The 16050-nt window shown below is 39.3% G+C and overlaps 1 protein-coding gene across 4 annotated transcripts in view; it reads right to left on the reverse strand.

Moving 5' to 3' along the window:
* Positions 1 to 16050, reverse strand: part of ATP10B (ATPase phospholipid transporting 10B (putative)) — a 278859-nt gene that overhangs the window by 231211 nt on the left and 31598 nt on the right. For 2 of the 4 annotated variants that reach the window (XM_073231767.1, XM_073231730.1), the window contains exon 2: positions 8960 to 9021. The gene's annotated coding sequence lies outside the window, so the exon portion shown is untranslated. Of the gene's footprint in view, positions 1 to 1018; positions 1308 to 8959; positions 9022 to 11119; positions 11227 to 16050 lie in introns of those variants that run through there. The other 2 variants (XM_073231741.1, XM_073231752.1) reach the window with 2 other exon arrangements.

Consider the following 16050-nt stretch of genomic DNA (forward strand, 5'->3'; position numbering starts at 1 on the left):
AATCAGTAGGTGTTATGAGTACTTATAGTAACATCTAGAAAGAAAACAACATCTGTGATTTGCCTGATTAATGGCTTAATGCAACAGTGCATCTGTTAATGGAATAACACTGCTAGCACTCTTGACTGTGTGTTTGTAAGATCTGGAAACAGAGAAAGGACTGTCAGAGAAGAAAGGAGCAGGCTGCCACGTTGGCTCCTGGAGGTCACATTCTTCCTCAGAATTTTGAACTTCCCTTTGGCTTCCGTGACCAGAATTGCATAGCGAATTCAGAGGACCAGTGAGTTCCACCATGTATAGGAACTCCTGTAGGCTAAACAATTTCCTGCTCAGAGTGATTTAAAAAAATTTACTTTTCACCTTGTAGTTGGAGATGTTTTATCCCAGCCTCAACAGTGTACCACAAAGGACTGTACACCATAAGGATTGTACTAAGTGTTCGTCACAGATCCACCTGCATGCATGAGGCTTCTTCTAGAGGGACTAGTTAATGCTCAAGGAGTAAACACACTCTTCTTTAGCATGAGTTTTCTCCTTTGAAATCAAAAGAAATCTAAAATTCCCACCTATAGGTGAAAACCACTGTCATGTGCCAGCTTCCAAGTTTATCAAGATGAAATTGGGAAGCCATATAATCATTTCACTCCCTTCCTCAAAGCTGTGGTTTCTTTCTGCTTTGAGAACAAGACATTAACTCCATCTGTTCCTTCGGGCTGTATTGGATGAATGCAGGATATATTATTTATCATAAAACATATTCAGGTACATTCAGGGTGTAAGCTCTATTGCATAAGGAAGGAGCATTTGCCATCAGCTTATCCTAATGAAATCAGCTGAAGAAAAATACAGCATTCTGTTACAAAAGGAATGTGGGTCTCACAGCCAGCAAACTAAATGAAATTTCAAATGTGGAATAAAGGATAGTTATATCCTAGGCCTGATTCAAATCTTAGAATCAGAGATCACAGCAGGTGATCATCCCCCATTTCATGGGCAGAGCTAGTTTGCTTTTACTTACCCCAGAAAAGCTGACGTCCTTTCTGAGCAGGCTCCATTAGAAGCTATGGAAAACAGGGCTTGAAAGTGGCACTATTTCTCTTGCACAGCTTTGCTAAAATATCATTTCTTTTCCTTTGGCATTTTTCATTTATCTGATTATATCTGCTGGTGTCCAGGCAGGACCTTAAGCTAACATTCCTTTGGAAACTCAGAGAATAAGACGGCCTGGAAAGAAACAACTGTGGCCAGTAAGGAAAAGGGAGAAATTAGCTGCCTCTCTAAGGCCCTGAGAGAAAGGAAAGAATAGCATGGTTGTGAGTGTGGGGCCAGTCTCAGAACAGTGAAGGCAGTGTTCTCAGCGTGGCTACGCATTCACATGGCACCATCACTGTTAGACATGGCTCTGGCGTAAATTTCTACTTTCTGCAAATCATGAGCCAGCAATAGAAAAACTCATAAGTGATTTTATTCTGTATACTTTGTACAAAAATGACTTTGTCCATTTACCTTTTGCAATGCATGTAATTAAGTGTGAGACAATTAGAACCTTGTAGCTCTCCTTGGGGGCCTAGAATATAATTCAATCGCTGGGTTTCAAGGATACTTAAGAAAGAAAAGACCCTCTGCAGGGATTTTTCTGTGTGTGATGCTGATGAGTGTGCCCTTAAAGCTTCAGAAACCTCATTTTTGCACTAGTCATATTTCTTATCCATGACTATTTGGTTATACAAAATAAGGAAAGTGGGACCAATATATTATTCTTACAGATTAGGTGAACACTTCAAACATACAGAAAATCAGACTTATCTGTGGGCTTATTGAGAGCTTTAAGTCATGCCCTAAAAGGAAATCTTCACATAAAATCCTTTTACTGAGTTGCTTATAACTCTGCTAATTGGGATACATGTCATGAGCCATTTGCCTTAATGATAGATTGTTACTGGTGGGTCCGTAAATAAAAGTGAAGGTAGAGCAAGCAACAAGCCTATTTTGAGGGTAGCAAATAGAGAATATTACCAAACTTGGAAATAAAAGGAGGTGGAGAGAAATGAACATAATATCTAACTTCATGAAAATTTTTCCATAGGATCTTGGTGGGTTGCTAGGGTAATTGTGTGAGCGTATGTATTCTGCTGGATCCTACCAGACTGCTAAGAAGAAACATGGACATAGGAAACATTTTAGAAGGGATGAACACCCACACATCTAAAATCTGAATAGCAGTAACTGTAAGATGCAGCTAGAAACTTTGAGAACATGAAATTTGCCTAACACTTTCCGTAGTCTAGAATTTTTTTAAAAGGCACTTGGCATTTCACAGTTTTCCATCTGTTAAAGAGAAGAATGCTTTGCAAGTGTTTGTTCCTTTTACTCCTTTTTTCTCAGAGTCGCATGGTTTCTTGGCACATGTGTGACCCAGAGTCACAGATCTGGCTTGTGACAGAACGTTAAGTGCCAGGAGGTAGTGAGAGGTTGATTAGCGCTGTTCCTTGTGTTGGGTGAGGATACTGAGCTTAGGGAAGTTAGGAAGTCTGCTCAGGGCCACACAGGAAGTTGGTGGCAGACGTGGACCACAAACCACATCGCCTCACTGCTACAACAGTGCTCTTTCCCCTCACTGCTTTGCCAGTAAGCAGAGCACATATGATTTTGGGACAAGTGAGTATAGACTATCACTTGGACTATTGTGCTGATCAAAGGGTAGAGACCCCAGAGCATAGGCCCATTGTCCAAGCTGCTTAGCAATGGTAAATACCAACAGGTATGTGACAAATCATTTATATCCTGAAGTTGAAATTAAATGTCTCTGTCTAATTAGAACCCTAATAACAAATAATAGATAAGAAATTCTATGTTCAAGTTTTGTTAGAGGCCATGTTTCTTTTGTCTGTCTGCAGGAATTCCCTACTTGACTATATTAAAAGATCATACATCACAGAGCTTTCTATAGTTCCCCTTTCCCACAGTCAACTTTTTTATACTAAAGTGAATTTAGCATTCTGTATGTATTTGCAATTCTCATTGCTACATCATGCTTTTCATTTATGACTTTTAGACAGTCTGTCAGGTTTAGACTTTATGTTCTTGGTGCTCAAACTTGCTGATCAAAGAAACAGTTGTTGATAGAAGCTTTTACCCCCACTTCCCACCACCAGTACTATATAACCAGGGTGAATTTCATAAGCTGAAGACCAGTTATTTACTGCAAGCTGTGAAAATTTTACTAGTGGCAGTTGTTGCAAATATTATCGATCACTTTATGCCAAGCACTGTGTTAAACACTCCACATAATTGGAGTGATTTAATTCCCCTGACAATCTTATCAGATTGATACAATTGTTCCCATTTAAGGAAAAAAACAGGGTCATACAATTCTTCAAACTAATTGAAGTACAGCTTTGATAAGTTAATGCTTATTAGTCTTAGTTTTAGTCATGAGAAAGGCAAGGGTCTAGATCAATCTTCACTGAACAAGCACCACGATGTTTTAAGTACTTGGTATGGAAAGTAACTTGAAGACTTTTATCTGGTTAACCAGATGCAAACACTGGTGTAGGGTTAATGAGCAAAAGTTTAAAGAAATATTGAGCAAATATCAGAAACATGACAGATTGGTAACTTTAGATACTAGCCATAAAACTAATTCCTTCAGGACCGAGGCAGGGCAGTTGCTGAGGACATGAGGCGTCTGTTGAAATGTAACATGATGGAACACATTTCATTTACCAGAACTCTTCTTATGAGTACAGTGTAAGCAGCCTGAGAAGAGGTGACAGACCCCCAAGGGACATTTATGAATACCATGCATCAGAGGTTTGCAACAAGGGGTGGTTTTGCCCTTAGGGAACATTCGGCAATATCTGGACACACCTTTGATTATATAACACCTTTGATTTCATCACTTGATTATGCCTCTGGCCTCTGGTGGGTAAAGCCAGGGATGCTGTTAACCATCCTACCATATGCTGCACAGGACAGCTCCTACAACAAAGGTTTAGCTGGCCCCAAATGTCAACAGTGCTCAGGGTAAGAATCCTGCCTTAGATATTTCCTGAACTCCCAGGTGATGGACGGATTCATTGAGTAAATGAGGTGAGTTTGGTGAATCTTGCTCACACTTCTCCAACCTAAGCTTGGCTCATTCACCAGATGTTGAGTACACTTTTAAAGATGAACAATTTGAAGTCTACTCTGGACCTCCACCATTTGATTTCTGAAGTAAATTAGAAAGCAAAGACAAAAAAATCACGAGGAACCTTTATAGGAAGCAGTATTGAGGGGCCAGAGACAGGCTCAGCTGAAAAACATCAGCAACTTCAGACTACCTTTGTGATAGTAACTTCTTGGTCTTTTGTTACCATGTAATGTATGTTATATTCATCGTCCCTAAACCATATGTCACATGCTAATGATGTGCAGAAATATTTTTTTTGGCCTGCACAGATCTAAATTTTAGATTCGTTGACAGCATTTAAACATTGGAATATTTCTAATAGTAACATAGATTTTTTTTTTTTTTTTTTGTGAAACAAGTCAAAGGACCAGCAACAATGGATACATACTCCCACAGACAAGAGATGACCGCTGCTGAGTAACGGTCACCCACTTTGCTCAGCTATCTCCATTCCTCATTTGAAGTGCTTCAGTGGTGGTTACATTACCTGCCTCATCTCTGTAGCAATATTAGTGGGCAACTTCTGTCTTAAAAGATTATATTTATACTACTTTTGCTTTAGTTTTTGAGGTACACTATGTAATGATAATGTGTTTTGGAATGTGGTAAGCAGTTTCACCTAAATTTTCATCAAATCAGTTTCGCATCACCTTTTTTAAGCTATTTTTGTTTTCAATGATGACTTTGGCTTTTCCATGACTTTCTTTCCTCCAGTTTTTCTGGTTAATCAAAAGGTGACTAAATAGTGAAGAATAACTTGATGTTTACCCACTGAGATAGAAATTCCCTTCCTATAATTCCCCTCCTACCCACTTTGTTAGCTTACTAATTTTTAGTATAGGAAACATGAATAAAAATATCCCCCAAATAAATATTGTGATCACGATGTAAGGAAACTTGGCAGGGACAGCTTACTGGGATCTGCAGAAGACAGCTGGGTTCTCGTATCTGCTCAGGCATTCAATCTGTTGCACTATGAAGAAAAGTCCAATCTCATACACAGTTAGAAAAGGGAAAATTTATGGGCCTCCTGAGAGTGTTTTGGGGACTCGATAGTTAGTTTTATGTATCAACTTGACTAGACTACAGTCCCCAGTTATTCAAACACTAGTCTAGGTGTTGCTGTGAAGGAGTTTTGTAGATATGATTTAAGTCCATAGTCGGTTGGTTTTAAATAGGAGAGATCATCCTGGATAATGCGGATGGGTCTGATTCAGTTGAAAGGCCTTAGAAGTACTGCTGCATCTTCTCTAAAGAAGAAATTCTATCTGTAGACAGCAGCTTCAGCTTATACTTGAGAAGTCAAGCCTGGCCTACCTTGTGGATACCACACTTGCTCAACAATCATGTAAGCCAAATCCTTACAATACATGGCTTAATATACACCTCTACTTGTTCTGTTTCTCTGGCCAAACTCTGATGCAGACATCCCTAAGAGTCCTCAGACTACACTTGAGAATATACTTTGTAAAGCCTTTCATATCACTAATTGGCTTAGTATAATTCTATGAAGCCAGTATTGTAGAAATCATCACTTCTATCCTCAGAGAGAATATTTTTGAAATGACACACATCCATCAGTGGCTCTAAGTCTTGATCTTTAGTCCTAGTTCCTATTCCAGGGATCTTTATCTTTCAGCATAACAACCTTCTATATATTTGGAAATATACTTGCAGATATAGACATTCATATTACTTAGTGCACACATGCCACAAAGTCCTTAGAAAAAGTTGGCAGGACATAAAATTTATATCTAAGCTATGAATGAAAGTGATACAAAAGAAACACAGGGCTTGGTTTTATGCTTGAGGAGCTTATACTTTATCTGGATGACCTAAGATGATTTAATAAAGTGATTAGGACTTTGATTCTTTACCAATACAATTTTGAGCACTAGGCATTGGAATAGAATCACTTTCATCTCTTGCAGCTGCTTCTATCACGGAATGGCTCCTCCTCCTGTCTGGTGCCTCCACTCATTAGTGAGTGTATGGGAAACAGGGATAATGACCAGTCACCAGGTGCTCAATAATGATGACCTATTCATTGAATGACTGACAATGCAGAGATGGGTACAATACATAAAGACATGATGGAAGGGAAAAATGGAAAACTTGGGAGAAATGGGGAACCAAAGAACTGAGTGATGGAACACGACTTTTTAAAAGACAGCGACAAGAAAACTGAGCTGGAGAAGAGAGTGTATGTTAAGGAGTGGCAAGAGATTTATGAGAACAGATAAAGTGTTTCTATTTTATGAAAGCCTGTCCAAGAAGCCTGCTTTTATGAGGAAGAAGAGGCAGAATAGGATCACAGCTGAGAGTGTGAACTTCAGTCTGACAGATCTGAGTTTGAGTCTCAGTTCCATCATGCTCTAGTTGCGATCTTGCAGAAATTACCTAACCTCTTTGGGCCTCAGTTTCCACAACTGTAAACTTTCAGAGAGCTATTATGAAAATTAATTAGGAAAATGTTTGTAAAGTATATCACCTAGTGCCTAGCATAGATCAAATCTAGTAAGTGTTGACTCTCATAACTGTTAATGTTATTACTAGTATTGCTGTTAATCCTAGAGGCAACAGGCAGCCAAATAGGTTTTTAACTAGGATAGGGATATGGGACACCTGCCAGTTTGGAAAATATGTTTAATGGTATTTAAAATGAATCATCAAGGGAAAATCCTGGAGCCAGAGCAATCAGTTAGAAGGTTACATTAATAGTCCAAGCACAAAGAAATGATAGAGGTAAGGGATACCTAGCCCAGTGTCCTTTCACTGAATCATTACATAAGCTATGGAACTGACATTGGTGGTTTATTCTAAACAGGAGCAAAAGGTCTCTCCATATGTATAGTTGGTAAATGAGAAACTATAAATTTAGCATATCTAAGTATGTCATTGATCAGATTTAGGGGCAGATTTAAAAATTTGAAAGTTGCAGCTTTTGGAGAATGTGAGACTCCCTGACATAGGTATTAGGCCTCCAAATTCTCACTGCTTACATGTCAAATTAACTAGAGGGTCCCAGAAAATTAATTGCTAAGGAGACCAGTCCAGGGTAACAGCACCAGTCTAGGGTTAAAAAGAACTGTATACAAGTCACATAAATCTCTCTTTGTATGTATAGGATCTTATAGAAGTCACATGTAGCTGGGTATGAAAGTATCTACAGAGCTTACAAATGGTGGCTATTCACTCGATGAAACCCACTTAATACTGGGGTACACTGGAGGTTAATTCAACTGAAGACAGATAGTTGTAACAAAAGCGAACTAGGAGAACTCACTTGCCAATCTACAGAATTGGTCTTATTTATCTTTGTATCCAATAAGTAATAATGACATCTTTTAAATTTCATGCATGTCTTTGGCCTTAGTGTGAGGCTTAATTTTTTTTTATAAGATACAGAACTGGGACTCTTCCTGAGCTGGCCGTATAGCAGAATGTCAGTAGGATGAACCTAGAAAATTACACAATTTTAATGATCTGTACACATTGAAATCTAAACCCATATATAATACTTTTGCCAGTTCAGGAGGTATATGACAAATAGTGGAGAACATTCGGCAGAATTATGATATAGCTGCTAGCTTAAAGTGGAATTTCTAGTCTCAGAGTCTGTTGACATATATGTTTGTGTTTGATGTAATAGACATGAATCTCCTTTTCAAAAGTATTAGAAGTTTTCATTGTGTACTTGAACAGAAATCATTGATTAGAATAGGTATTATAGGAATATAAAGGAAAGGATAAAGACATGAAGTAAGAGACATCACATAGTGCCTTTTGTACATGATTTTCTATGCACTGAATGCAAAGACTCAAGTTGATTTCCCAGAGGGAAGGGATGGATTTTCTCGGAGCCATACATGCACTGCTGTGCAGGCCCTGTGGCTGTCGAACATCACACATTTGCTAGGTGCTGCTTAGTTAGAGACGGAGTAAAACCTGGGAACAGAGAGATGTGATCTTTATCTAGAAATAAAAGCCTGCATTAGCTGGATGTGCTCGTAAGCCTTGTGCATGTCTCACCATTCCCTATGACTTCAAGGTGAGAGATAACTACAAAGTAATGAAGTTACAGTGATGGAATCTGTAATAAAATCAGAATATGAAACATGGCCTTAGATTTTATGTGATTCAACATGAGCATATCACTGATAAAGGAGATGGAGATTTGGGAAGATGGAGTGGTTTGTGTGAGGTCACAGATCAGTGTCAGCACCACAGTGCTTCTGCCCCTTCACACTGTTGTATGGAAGTCACCTCCATCACTGCATTTCTACCCAACTGAAACCACTCAAGCAAAAAGGGGAATTCACTGGTTCACGGGGCTAGAACATCTAGAGATCTGAGGGTTCCAACAGTGTCATAAGCTCTCTCCTTGCATGTTTTCAGCTGCTTTGCCCTGTGTGGTAGGTCAGATGGCCCATGGAACCTCCAAGCACACACACTGACTCAGTCTAGAAGCCTCCTTAGAAAGCCTTTCTTTCTTGACACATTTTATTTTGCCAAAGTCCTGGGAAAGCCTCTGAGTGGCTTGCTTTAGGGTGGCTGCTCATCCCTGGACCAATTGCTGTTGCCACAGGGATGGAAACTCTGATTCACCAACTCATACACACACCTGTGTGCCAAGACCATCCCTTTTAATCACACAGAATGTGTTATTCACAAGAATGAGGTTGTCAGAAGGAAGTTAGGGATTCTCAGTAGGCACAAAGAGTAAACACATTCGTCTTCTAAAATGCAACCTCATGTAAAGAATATCTAAAAGCAGAAACTTACCAAAGAGGAATACTGACTATGCCAATGGTGTTGCTGTTCTTCTAAATAACTTGTGTCAATACCTGTAATGACAAAGATAAAGAAAAATCTCGTTTCTGGAGATGCAAGAAAAGACTGATTCACTAAAGTTTACAACAGGATAATTGCTTTCATACACACTCTTAACAGATGCAGTGTTAGATATACATCTCTTGGAACAGTGTCTGACACTTAAAGAATTTTGCACATATGGAGAGTCCACTTATAATTGTTCACTTGATTTGTTGTTCCAAGGCCACCATCATCACCTTTTGTCACCTGACTGTCAGCGTCATTTATGTCACAAAGTCTCAATTAAAAGATGATATACTATAAACTGTTTCACATTATTAGTTTTCAATGTGTTTTTGGATGCCACAATTCTCAAATGCCCTACCATTGTTCTTTGTGATTTTACAGCAATTACTCCCAACCTTCTTCACACTGTGGTGGGATTTGCATTATTCTGACTTTTTTTTTACCTGAGGTGTAAATGTCATATGACTTTAATTTCAGGTGTACATGATTTGATATTTGTATACATTAAAATGGTCATAATAAGCCTAGTTAAAGTCTGTCTCCATACATAGCAATACATTTATTTTTCCTGTGATGAGGGCTTTTAAGATCTACTCTCTTAGCAACTCTCAAATATGCAATATGCTGTTACCTATAGTCACCATGGTATATATTACATGACTTATTTTATGACTGCAAGTTTGTACCTTCTGACCCCCTGCACCCATTCCCCCTACCTTGGGCAACCTCCAATCTGCTGTATCTGTGAGTTTGGTTTTTGCTTGTTTGTTTTGATGCCACTTATAAGTGAGATCATTTGGCATTCATTTTTTTCTTTGACTTATTTCACTTATCATTATGCTCTCAATATTATTCTCATTTTCTTATTAATTTCAATTGCCATGAACTTTGGTAATTATTGCTTTGAGAATTTTATGACATAGCTAAAGACACTGTGGAATCTGGTAAAATTAAGTTTCCACAAAATCACTTTTGCAGAAAATCAAAGACTTAAGTGCAACACAAATTCCTAAGAAATTGTAAGAAATTGTCACTTGTTTAATTTCTGAAGAGGTCAAAGAGGTAATATATGGTCATGGTTAGGAGCTAGGCTTTTCAGTTAAACAGCTCTCTGTTTAAATGCTGACTTCTTACCAGCTATGTGGCCTTAGGCAAGTTACTTTATCTCCTTCAGCCTTAATCATCTCACCTGTAATACGGGGACCCCCCCACCACCTAATTCATAGATAATATGCATACAGTGTGTGGTACTCTTTAAGCTCTAAATAAAGATTAACTGTTGTTATGACAGTCATAATCAAATAATTTATGTATGGACAATGAACGAAAGTAAGCACAGAAATTCCATCTACTGCAGTTCTTAGCATATAGTGGGAAACATGTATGTTTGTGGAAAAAAATGATTGATTTTTAGTGATAGAGACACCTATCTTCTACATTTCCTCCAAGACTTCCCCAATTTGTTTGTTCTCATTGATCTGTCTCCTTTTGGATTCTTTACAATCACAAACACAATTTAACTCCTAATTAGTAACTGTTTGCAACATAAGCTGTAGCATTAGTCTTCTCTCCAAATGGAATTTCAGTAACTTTTCTGCAGGAATCAAACCTTGTTTTTTATATATTTCTTGATCGCCATCGTGAGGTTACAATAATGAGTCAATAAATAATGAGTCAATGGATTGACCAGGGAAAGGAACTTGTTTCTTTCCTCCAAACCTTTTAAATCCCAAACTCTTGCCTTACGTCAGTGGGCAGTAGACCCAGCTATCATGGGCGTATTAACTGGGTTTGAACCTGTCTTAAAATGCTTCAACTCTTCCCAAGCTCTCCTTTTATACATATGTATCTAAAGCCCATAAATCCCAAATTCTTATTCACTCATTCTCTACAAGAGCCCAAATAAGCCTATATACCTTGTTTCTCTTAGGTTTTACTATTCTTTTTTATGAAAGATTTGGGACAAACATATAATGGAAGATGGGCTTTCTGATAACCCCAGTACCCATGGTGAAATGTCATCTTTGACATCTTGGCTTGGCCCGAGGCTGGAGCAAGAGCATCATGCAATCTGTGACTATGAGTAGTAGGTGTCTAAAGTACCTCTTAGGGTGCTGGTCCAAGAACAGCAGGCTCTGGATACCATGGTGCTAGACTCAAATATTTGATTGTCCAGTGTTGTTTCCCTGGTACCTCTTCTGAATGGCCTGGTGGAGGCAGAGGTATCAGATGTGAGGGTATCTCAGGCTGTAGCTCAACAGGAAGAGCCCAGGCACCATATGCTTGCCTGGGACATGCTTGCATCTCAGTAGTCTTGGGAAAGACTTCCAAAATCTTGTTGAACATCTTCAGAATTTGTCTCCATTCTAATACTCCTTGTAGTCAGCAGCCACATTGCTTGCTGTCAATTCACTGCCTCTTTCATTTTCCATCTCCACTTTCTCACCAGTGTATCACATTGATCTGACAGTCCTTATTTCTGATCTCCTAAGTCTGCCAGGACTTAGGGTGCCTGTGCAGGGAATGAACCCCATCTCTGCAATCACAGCAGTAACATAATGTAGACGTTTCCCAACTCTGTGTCCATAAGTGGCCCTTCCCACAATCCTACATTATAATTACTTTGAAGTGGGACAAAGACAATAATAGGAGGACAGGTTCATGTTTGATTTTCCATCAACCTCATCAGTGATTAATACTCCATTATCCTTGGTAGCGTTTTTTTAAGGGTATCATTGATATACAATCTTATGAAGGTTTCACATGAGCAATATTGTGGTTACAAGTCCCCCCCCCACCCCATTGCAGTCACTGTCCATCAGTGTAGTAAGATGCTATAGAGTCACTATTGTCTTCTCTGTGCTACACTGTCTTCCTGTGACCCACCCCCACCCCACATCATGTATGCTAATTATAATACCCTTTATTCCTCTTCTCCCTCCCTCCCCACCCCCGCCTCCTAGACCTTCCTTTTGGTAACCCCTAGTCCCTTCTTGGAGTCTGTGAGTCTGCTGCTGTTTTGTTCCTTTGGTTTTACTTTGTTGTTAGACTCCACAAACGAGGGAAATCATTTGGTACTTGTCTTTCTCTGCCTGGCTTATTAAGCATAATACCCTCTAGCTCCATCCATGTTGTTGAAATGGAGAATTTCTTTTCTTCTTATGGCTGAATAATATTCTATTGTATATATGTCTTGGTAGCTTTTTTATTTTCTGGGTAATTCTGTGGGAATTAGTTTCTATTAATTCTATTCAAATTAGTTTCATAAGACCAAAGGGCATATTATGATATAGTTTTCACATACTAATGTTTGTGAAATCATGGTATATCTTACACTTGATGTGCGCCTTTAATGAAATATTTTTAATCCCCAAAGGCTGTCACTTAATTTACAAGAAGGTATATAATTGCTGACATCTCAGAACTCAAGGCATATGGTAATATTACTCCTCATATCAGAGGTTCTCAAGCACACCTGTGGCTCTGGCTTCATTTTGCACTGCACACATGCCATTTAACAGACCTAAAGGGTAATATCCCTAAGAAGTGTGGAAACTGACCAAATCCTGAGCAGGACAAGGCTGGAGGAGTATTAAGCCTGGTTTGCACAGACATGTTTGGCCTGGCCCCTGAAGCTCCTGTACGGAAACTACCACCACCTTTCCTTCTCAGGAGAAGCTGCCCCACTGCCAACATCACCCCCAAGGTGGAGGAGTGGCTGATTTTACACGAAGAGTTCATGCCTGTTTGACTTTGTGTCCCAATTCTTCTGTCTCCCTGATCAGCCTGAACATGTTGAACAATGGTTATTATCTCAGGGAAAACCTACAGTCGTTTAGCTCATTTCATTGTTTTTACTCTTTTTCACTTATTTAAATTTACAAGTGAACATCACAGGGGGCACAATGAGGCTTTACTCAATTTTTCCACCTGCATTAACGTTTCCTCTGCTGAAACCTCTGATGTGAACTGTGGGATTTTCTTAACAAAAAACCCTCTCTGTTTTCCAATAAGAACCCCACTTCTAAGCCAGATGAACATCTGATCAGAAAAAGTTCATATTCTATTATGAAAACCTACCATCTTATATAGTTTTTCTTATAAAACCAAACAAAAGCATAACTCTCTGTCTCTGATCTGGAGGTCAGAGGCCAGTGATCTCATTGGTGTATCACTGATGTGAAAGGTTGATGAATACAGTAGAGTATGAGAAGAAGTAATCAGTATTCAAATCTAAGCACTTTGAAACTAGCCATCTAATAAGTGAACGAAACATTTTGAATTTTTAAGACTTTCCAAATTTACTAATTGTTCCCTTTGCTGTCCAGCATACTGTTTATATGCAACCGAATACTGTTAAGTAATACACATTCACTGCTGCTGGAACCGAGCAAGCCTTTCAAACTCTCATCTGGACTATGAACCCCTCAGAGACACGCACTGTGTTCCCGGGCCAACTCAACCATATTGCAGTAATTCCTTGTTGGTAACAAAGGGTGTAGGTGACAGTGGCTTGATGTTATACTTGAATGAACCCCATGTGTGTATCAGCAAAGTACTTTCATATCTTCCAGGTAGCAAAGCAACTCTACCCACAAATTCCAGCTTTAATTAGGTGATCAATGTTTCTCAAGGGAGGGGGATGATACCTAAAAAGGGTCTTGGGCAGCATGAGATAATGCGAGATGCTGCTTACAAGTAATAATATAACATTGTACCTTTTTCAGTTTCCTTTCCTACTGATATGATCAAAAGAATTGCCTATTTCAATTTGGAGTTTGCATGATTTTAATCCTTAACACATGTTACTATGCCCTGTAACACCAAGAAAGACACCACAGCTCAGAGATTTAGGTAAATGCCATTGTTTACCTGCAATGTGATCTCATTTTTAATTTACATTGTCATTACTTTCTAGTTATGACGTTTGATGCAGATATTCCATTTATGGAAGGGATAAGTATTATTTAAATAAATTTCAATGTTAAGTTCTTAAAAACTACAAAATAAATAGCAGTAATATAGTTAAGTAAACATTTGAAAGGTGGCATGCAAATGACTAAAATTTGGGTACCAGTGAATTCATTCTTCCATTTATTCTAAAGGCATTTGGCAATAAGAACAAAGCATTCCACTGGATGCTCAATAAATGTATTTAGTAGCAGCAAAAAGTTACACTCCGCATACAAATTTGCATGTTTTGGTTGGGCAGAAAGAAAAAAACTCAGAAGTACAACAAATCTCATTTGCTAGAATAGAGCCAGGGTGGAATTCCAACCACCTTTGGAGCTAGGGGCCATGCCTCCCCCTTCCTTTCTGTCTTTAGCCCTGGCTTCTCTGTTTTGCATATGTTTAATCCTGCAAGCCACCTCTGATTCTTTTGGAAATAGGCAGAGTATATAAAAAGGGAGGTGGTTAATCAGTATTTGTTGAATAAATGAATACATAAGTGAATGAGTAAGTAAACAGAGAAAACTGATGAGCTGAGAGGGAGAACTGCAAAGCTCTGATTGTTCTTCACTCTCTGTTTTAATAAGGAGGGTTAATGCAAGGAGCACACTGTGATTCTAACAAGAAAGGTAACACCCTGCATGGCCCAGATGGGGAACGGAGAGTCTGAACTGGCAGGAAATAAGAGAAAACACTCCTTAGTGAGTATCTGTCTTCTCTCCAGGTGCTTTTGCAAGGCTGGCTGATAACCCCATGTAAACAACATACCCAGAAATGACTTTTCAGGCAAGCCAGAGGAAGCTGGAGTTTATGGTCACCTTGGCTAAACCTCAGGATTAATAGTACTGATTCCTAATTTATAGGAATCATGAAAATAAAAGTCCTGGTTGTTGGTGGCAAGCGAAGACTTAAAATCCAATTTAAGTGGGACTCCAATCTGAAATAGGAAGAGAGAGAAAAAACATGGCATCTCTTTATTCTTTGCTTAGCATGGGTGTCAGCATGGCACTGAGAGGTCTTTGGGGCAGAAGAGAAAATCCCTGGTGAATTTATGGAAGTTTCCATCCTAGCTGATGGTCTGATTCATAATCTGTTGGAGAAAATACAGTGGCAGTGCAAAGAGAAACACCAGAGTGAATTTGACGTATAGTTCTTGCCTCTGTAGCTTCGAGCTCTTCTTAGTTTATAATTTAAGGAGTTACATACATGTCCTCTCTCTCCTACACTGGATGCCCAGAAGGCAGGATCTACTCTTTGACTCACTTTTCTCTTCTCCATGGTACCCATTATTTGAGGTGCTTGGTATGCATTGGTTAAATGTATGAATGAAAGCACTTCAAAAGTCCTAGAGCTGCTGTATACATTCCTTTACACAAGTGTTTGAGCACATACCGTGACCCAGACACCATTCGTAGCCACTGGGAGAAATTTCAAAATAAGTGCAACTGCCTCATGTTTCAAGACGTTTGTAAATCAGTGGCTGGTAGAGCCAGGAAAACAAGTAACTTTCATACAGGCGAGAACATGAGAAACAAAGCGAGGGGGATGGGCAAAGTGGTGTGGGGGCGCAGCACAGGAGGGATCGGATTTCAGCTTTGGGGTCTGCTTAGGGTGGGGAGCAGGGAAAGAGCGTTTGATGGAAGATCGGAAGGATGAAATTCAACAGGTATAGATAACTCTGGAGAAGGACATCCCCAGGGAAAATTATACCATAGAAAGAATCCTGAGATAGGATAGAATAGAGTGTGGTTTGGGATACTGGGCAGTTTAGAGGGGCTGTAAGTATCCAGATTGTAGGGGTGTGTGCGTGCGTGTGTTTGTTACAGCGTGACAGAGGGATAGACAGAGAAGAGGGAAAGAAGAGGAGGGGGGAAACAGGAAGGAATCAAGGAATCAAGACAGTCTGAGCACGTATTTCACAGAGACTTAAAAGCTGGGTGAAGCCATTTGGATCGAACTGAGTAATGGAAGTCGTTAAGCAGGGGCATGGCACTATCGTTTATAGGATCTGGGCACAATTGGTTCCTCTAACCAACCATCCGGGGGAGAGTTATTATGCCCCCTCCTCCAGGGTCATCCTTTAT

The sequence above is a fragment of the Manis javanica genome, chromosome 1, assembly GCF_040802235.1.
Source record: "Manis javanica isolate MJ-LG chromosome 1, MJ_LKY, whole genome shotgun sequence".
Classification (NCBI taxonomy): domain Eukaryota; kingdom Metazoa; phylum Chordata; class Mammalia; order Pholidota; family Manidae; genus Manis; species Manis javanica.